The 6,199-nt window shown below is 51.1% G+C and overlaps 1 protein-coding gene across 3 annotated transcripts in view; it reads left to right on the top strand.

Annotated features, from left to right (window-relative positions):
• Positions 1–251: 251 nt before the first annotated feature.
• PRR5 (proline rich 5) overlaps positions 252–6,199 on the top strand; it is a 23,397-nt gene continuing 17,449 nt past the window's right edge. For 2 of the 3 annotated variants that reach the window (XM_021710959.1, XM_008055178.1), the window contains exon 1: positions 258–335. The gene's annotated coding sequence lies outside the window, so the exon portion shown is untranslated. Of the gene's footprint in view, positions 336–6,199 lie in introns of all 3 variants that reach the window. The other variant, XM_021710958.1, reaches the window with a different exon arrangement.

Below are 6,199 nucleotides of genomic sequence, written 5' to 3'. Positions count from 1 at the left end.
GAGGTTTGGCCGCAGAATATGTCTGGCACGGCCTGGAGAGGTCACTAGGAGGTTCCTGGTGATACAGACCTGGACTCTGGGGAAGCTGGGGCTGGGGGTGCAGGGTCTTCAGGTCCTGCAGGGACAGTGATTCCTGCTCTTCTAAGAGGAAGGGGCCAGTGGGAGAAGGAAAGAGGAAGGAAGCCTGGTGGGCAATGGGGGTGGGGGGCTAGATCCCCAGGCCTCTGGACCACAACTGGCCTCTTCCCTTGCAGCATCCACAACGGGGTGATCGCCGTCTTCCAGCGCAAGGGGCTGCCCGACCAGGAACTCTTCAGCCTCAATGAGGGCGTCCGGTGAGTGCCTGCCCGTCCTACCCTGAGCCTGAGTCTGTGAGTGGCAGGGAGGGCCATCCGTCCTCTAGAGAGCGAGGCTCAAGTTAGCAGTGGCTGCAGAGCCAGGACTTGTTCCCCAGCTGCCACGTGGGCCTTGACCTCTGCCGGCCGTCTTCAGGCCTGGGGGACTGTGCCTCCACCCTCCTGAGGTGGGTCTTCAAGGGCATACAGGGCGGGACTTGGACAGAGGCTGGAGGTAACACCCACAGTTCCCCGCCGGGTGAGCATCGCGAAGGATATTTATTCTGCTAAAGAGGAAGGACCCACCTGCCTAGTGACCGGAGTGTCATTCTTGGAAAAGCAATTACAGCCCGGCCGAATGCCCCTTGTTTCCTGTGACTAGCCGGGAAACGAGGACTGTGAAGCAGCAGGCAGAGACGTGCACCGGTGTGCCCACAGAGCTGCTGCCAGCTTCGAGGGAGTGTGCAGTCACCGTTTGTAGTGGAAGAGGCTGAAGCTCAGAGAGGTCAAGAGACTTGCCCGGGGTCACACAGCTGCTTCACGGAGGTGTTTCCCAGCTCTGTGCTGTTTCCCTCAAGCCCTGCCCTTTATTACCTTGTCCCTGTGTCAAAGAATACTTGGGAAAATAGGCAGTAAACTTTCCCCTCATGATCAGGGCGGGAATAAAGGTGGGCAGGGCAGATTTTTATACATAGGCACCCCACCCTTGTGGCAGAGCTGAAAGGGTGCTTACATGCGGGTAAGCTGAGGCCCGGTATGTTACCGCTTACATGTGGGTAAGCTGAGGCCCGGTATGTTACTTGTTGAGGTGTGTCCTGCTTTTCTCTGGTTCACCCAGCCAACTGGGGCCCCAGGAGCCTGTTTTCCTGATAAACCTCTGCTTGGGAAAACAGGAGTTCTTAAGAACCTACAGAGACTGTTGGGTGTTTAAACAACAACCAAAAAAGGGAAATGTTTTAATATTCATGAGCACAGCCCCCAGCATTCACACTTCCTGCCCCTCTAGTCCCTCTGATCCTGAACAGCCTTGGTAGTCACCCAGCTCTGTTGGGCTCCTCCTCCCCACGGGCCAGCCCAGCCTGACCCTCGGGGGCTGACTCAGCAGGTGTCTCCCCAGGAGTGTGTGCTGGGGTGGGGCACAGAGAAGCTGGCCCAGCCTCCTCTCCCAGCCCCGGGGTCCTTACCCAAGGAAATAAGCAGAAATCGGGAGTGGTGTGAGACTTCAAGCTTCTGGGTAGTTAGGTTATTTGGGGCAGCTTCATTTTAGCCGGTTCAAAATTAAATGCTGGGAATCCTTAAGTAATAAAAGCAGGGTTGGGAGGCATGGTGGCTCTTGCCTGTAATCCCAGCACTTTGGGAGGCCGAGGTGGGAGGATTGCTTGAGTTCAGGAGTTTGAGACTAGTTTGGGCAACATAGTGAAACCCTGTATTTACAAAAAATGGAAAAGAATGAGCTGGGCAGGGTGGCGCATGCCTGTAGTCCTAGCTGCTCTGGAGGCTGAGGCAGGAAGCTTGCCTGAGCCCAGGAGGTCAAGGCTATGGTGAGCCACAATCATGCCACTGCACTCCAGCCTGGGTGACAGAGTGAGACCTCTACTTAAAAAAATAATAGCAACAACACAGGGTCTTTTTATTGAAGCCTTGCTCTGTGCCAGCCTTGGGCCAGGAGTTTTTCCACACCTTAAATTCACCCACTGTTCACTGCGGCCCTGAGGGATGGGTGCCTTATTATCTCCATTTTATCTATCTATCTATCTATCTATCTATCTATCTATCTATCTATCTATCTATCTATCTATCTATCATCTTTTGAGTTGGAGTCTCACTTTGTTGCCCAGCCTGGTGTGCAGTGACACACTCACGGCCTCCGCAGCCTTGACCTGCTGGGCTCAGGCAATCCTTCCACCTCAGCCTTCCAGGTAGCCTTCGTGCACCACCACACCCAGCTAATATTTTGATTTATTGTAGAGACAAGGTCTTGCCAAGTTGCCCAGGCTGGCCATTTTTTTTTTTTTTTTTTTGAGTTGGAGTCTCACTCTGTTGCCCACACTGGAGTGCAGTGGCCGCTCCTAGCCACCGCAGCCTCGACCTGCTGGGCTCCGGCGATCCTTCCGCCTCAGCCTTCCAAGTAGCTGGAACTACAGGCGCGCTACCAGGGCCGGCTAATTTTTTATTTATCGTAGCGATGAGGTCTCGCCAAGTTGCCTAGGCGGGTCTCAAACCCGAGGGCTCAGGCAATCCACTCACCTCAGCCTCCCAAAGGCGCAGGATTACGGGGTGAGCTGCTGAGCCCGGCTCCAGGCTGGTCTTAAACCCCTAGACTCAGGCAATCCTCTCACCTCTGCCTCCCAAAGTGCTAGGATTACAGGCATGAGCCACTGTGCCTGGCCTATTATCTCCATTTTACAGACGAGGAGACTGAGGTACAGAGCTGCTCACTGGCACAGGACTGGTGAGCAAAGCTAGAGCTTAGACTTTCTGCCCCACTCCAGGGCCTGTGGGTCATTCAGAGCTTGCTCCTGCCCCCACCCCGTCTTGATCACATGATCACATTAAATTATGTGACATTTATTAAGCATTAAACCCATAATTGGTCACTAGCTTTGATCCCATGAGAATCTGTGTCCAGAGGCATTGATTGCACCAGTGCTGGAATGCTCCCACTCTGTTCTTAAGGCTGGCTAATGAGATTGGAGGGAGACAGGGGTGTTTCCTCAGCCATTCCCAGGCCTAGATAGATGGATAGGGCCAGGAATGAGGAAGAGTGACTGAGGACTCCGAAGTCTGGCCTTAAGGAAACAGGAATTCGTAACAGCCTAAAAAGTCTGTTGGATGTTTAAACAACAACAAAAAAAAGGAAATGTTTTAATATTCACAAGCATAGCAGCAGACACAGCTCCAGCATTTGTACTTCCCAATGTGTATGTGTGTGTGTATATATTAAATGTGTGTGTATATACATCTCTTAAAATACACGTACAATATATATACACATTTATACATGTATACACACACATAGGGTGCAAAATAATGCATATCCATTTTTTTCTTTTTAAAGTATCTTTTAGTGCTTTTTAAAAAGAGATGTGGGGTACAATTCAAGATTAGGTATACAACTGGTCATTGTACAGGTAAAGTTTGGGCCTCTCTCTGGTCCCTACTTCGCCTGGTTTAAAATCATGTACCCTTATTGATATTATGTCCCCCCACCCTGGCAGTTTCTGGCTACTGCCAATCCCTTTCTTGTAGTATTATGATAGGTGTTCAAGATCCACTTATGAGTGAGAATATGTACTCAGTTCTTTGTTTCTGTGATAGATCACTCACTATTATAGATGCTAAATCCATCCAAGTCGCTGTATACATTTTAAGAAAGGAAAAAACTGTATTAAAATTATAATACTCAATATCTACTTGCCTGGTGCATGGTAATGCTAGCATTTGAGTGAGTCATACTACACATTGTTACCGTAATTAAGTTCAATTTAGAAAAGTCATACATGGATAACATCTCTTAGAACATGTATTCTTTTTTTGAGACCCTTGGTATATTTTTGCTGAGATATGATTAACATACCGTAAAATTCACCCTTTTCTGGACGTATGTATGTGTGTATTTTAGAGACAAGGTCTCGCTCTGTTGCCCCAGGCTGATCTCAAACTCCTGGGCTCAAGCGATCCTCCCGCCTCAGCCTCCTGAGCATGAGCCACTGCACTTGGCCAGATATGTTTTCATTTTATGGGTCACATGGTGTCTTTGCTTTACTTTTGGGGGGTCTACCCATCTTTTTTCCACAGTGGGTGCACCGTATCACACTCCCACCTGCCAGGCATGAGCAGTATGGGAAGGTTCTGTTTCTCCACATTCTTACCAACACTTGTTATTTTCCGGTTCTTTGATTCTAACAATAAGCGCAGGTGTGAAGTGGTGTCTCACTGTGGTTTGGATTTGCATTTCCCTGATGACTGATGATGCTGAGCATCTTCTCGTGCTTAGTGGCCATTTGTAGATCTTTGGAGACATGTCTGTTCACATTCTTTTTTTTTTTTGAGTTGGAGTCTCACTCTGTCACCCAGACTGGAGTACAGTGGTACACTCCCAGCCACCGCAGCCTCGACCTACTGGGCTCTGGCAATCCTTCCACCTCAGCCTTCCAAGTAGCTGGAACTACAGGCGTGCGCTTCCATGCCCGGCTAATTTTTGGTTTGTTTTTTTTTTTTGAGTTGGAGTCTCACTCTGTTGCCCAGACTGGAGTGCAGTGGCTGCTCCCGGCCACCGCAGCCTCGACCTGCTGGGCTCCAGTGATCCTTCCGCCTCAGCCTTCCAAGTAGCTGGAATTACAGGCGTGCGCTACCACACCCGGCTAATTTTTTTATTTACTGTAGAGATGAGGTCTTGCCAAGTTGCCCAGACGGGTCTTGAACCTGCGGGCTCAGGCAATCCACTCACCTCAGCCTCCCAAAGGCACGGGATTACAGGCTGAGCCACCGAGCCCGGCTTTAATTTTTGCTTTTATTGTAGAGATGAGGTCTCGCCAAGTTGCCCAGGCAGGTCTCGAACCCGCGGGCTCAGGCAGTCCATTCACCTCAGCCTCCCAAAGTGCTGGGATTACAGGCTGAGCCACCGAGCCCGGTTTGTTCACATTCTTGACCTGTTTTTTTGTTGGGTTATTTGTCTTCTTCTTGTTGAGCTGTGAGAGTTTTCTTACATATTGAGTCTAGACCCTTCTCAGATGCTGATTTGCAAATCTTTTCTCCCTCTCTGGGAGTTGTCTTTTTACTTGCTTTACAGTGCCCTTTGAAACAGGGAAGGTTTAATTTGGATGAAGTCCAATTGTCTGGCCATCTTTCTTGATCTTTTCCTTTGATCACCTTTCTTCTAAGGTACAGAAATGGATGTACTTTGCATAACAATTTTTCCAGATGGAAAAAACTCTTGGAGGATAAGTCACCCTGGGTTGCAGAGTCCTGCCCATGTAAGGACCCAAGCCTCTTTTTGTGTGGATGGCTGTGGATGGCATTGTTCCTGAAGGATACCTCGTGTGACCCGCCTTCTTAGAATCTGAGGCTCCAGGTGCCCTGGCTGTGTTCAGCCGTGAAGGCCATTTCCCCTGTGTTCCATATTCCTGTGTCTTTGATGTCCCTGCAGGGTGCCAGGACGTCTGTCTGGGGCTGCCCATCACCAGCATCTGGGGTGACTGCTGCTGGTCTGCCTTGGACTGTGACCATGTGTAGCCGAGTCCTTGGGGCGATGCAGGAGCTCTGGTCCCCTGCTCCAGTCCCTGCAAGGCTTTTCCTGCCTCCTCCTGGGCTCCTGCCTGAGTCGTAGATGATCCATCCCTACCCAGCTCAAGCATAGGGTCCTGATGGTCCTGTCGTCCCCAGGAGCCAGCAAACCCCCCCGGATGGATTGCCCCAGGCCTCTGCCTTCTGACCCGCTAGTCCTTTCCCCTACCTGTCTTTCCTGAGGTTGATAACCCAGATAACACCCAGGCTATCTCCCTGCCTCCTCCACCCTATCCCCAGGGCCTGGGATTTGCTGCAGCCCCATTCCCAGCTGCAATTTGAGGCCACCACCCTCCCTTCTTCCTTCCTTGGTTGGGATCCCCTTTATTCCCAGCATGCATGGGGCTGGCTCAGGCGCTCCACTTAGGATGTGATTCCTCCTCCCTGCTGTCAGCTCAGCTGAGGTCAGGCAACTGGGCCAGCAGCCTGTCAGCAGGTCCCACGGGGGACTGCTTGGTTTACGCTACCTCGATGTTAAGTTTCCCATGAGCTGGGCTCGGTGGCTCAGCCTGTAATCGCGCGCCTTTGGGAGGCTGAGGTGAGTGGATTGCCTGAGCCCGTGGGTCCGAGACCCGCCT

This window comes from Carlito syrichta, unplaced genomic scaffold (genome assembly GCF_000164805.1).
Source record: "Carlito syrichta isolate Samal-C Ts95f unplaced genomic scaffold, Tarsius_syrichta-2.0.1 Scaffold301761, whole genome shotgun sequence".
In the NCBI taxonomy this organism is placed as follows: Eukaryota; Metazoa; Chordata; class Mammalia; order Primates; family Tarsiidae; genus Carlito; species Carlito syrichta.
The sequence above is the reverse complement of the archived record's forward strand: the minus strand, read 5'-3'. Positions and strand labels throughout refer to the sequence as shown.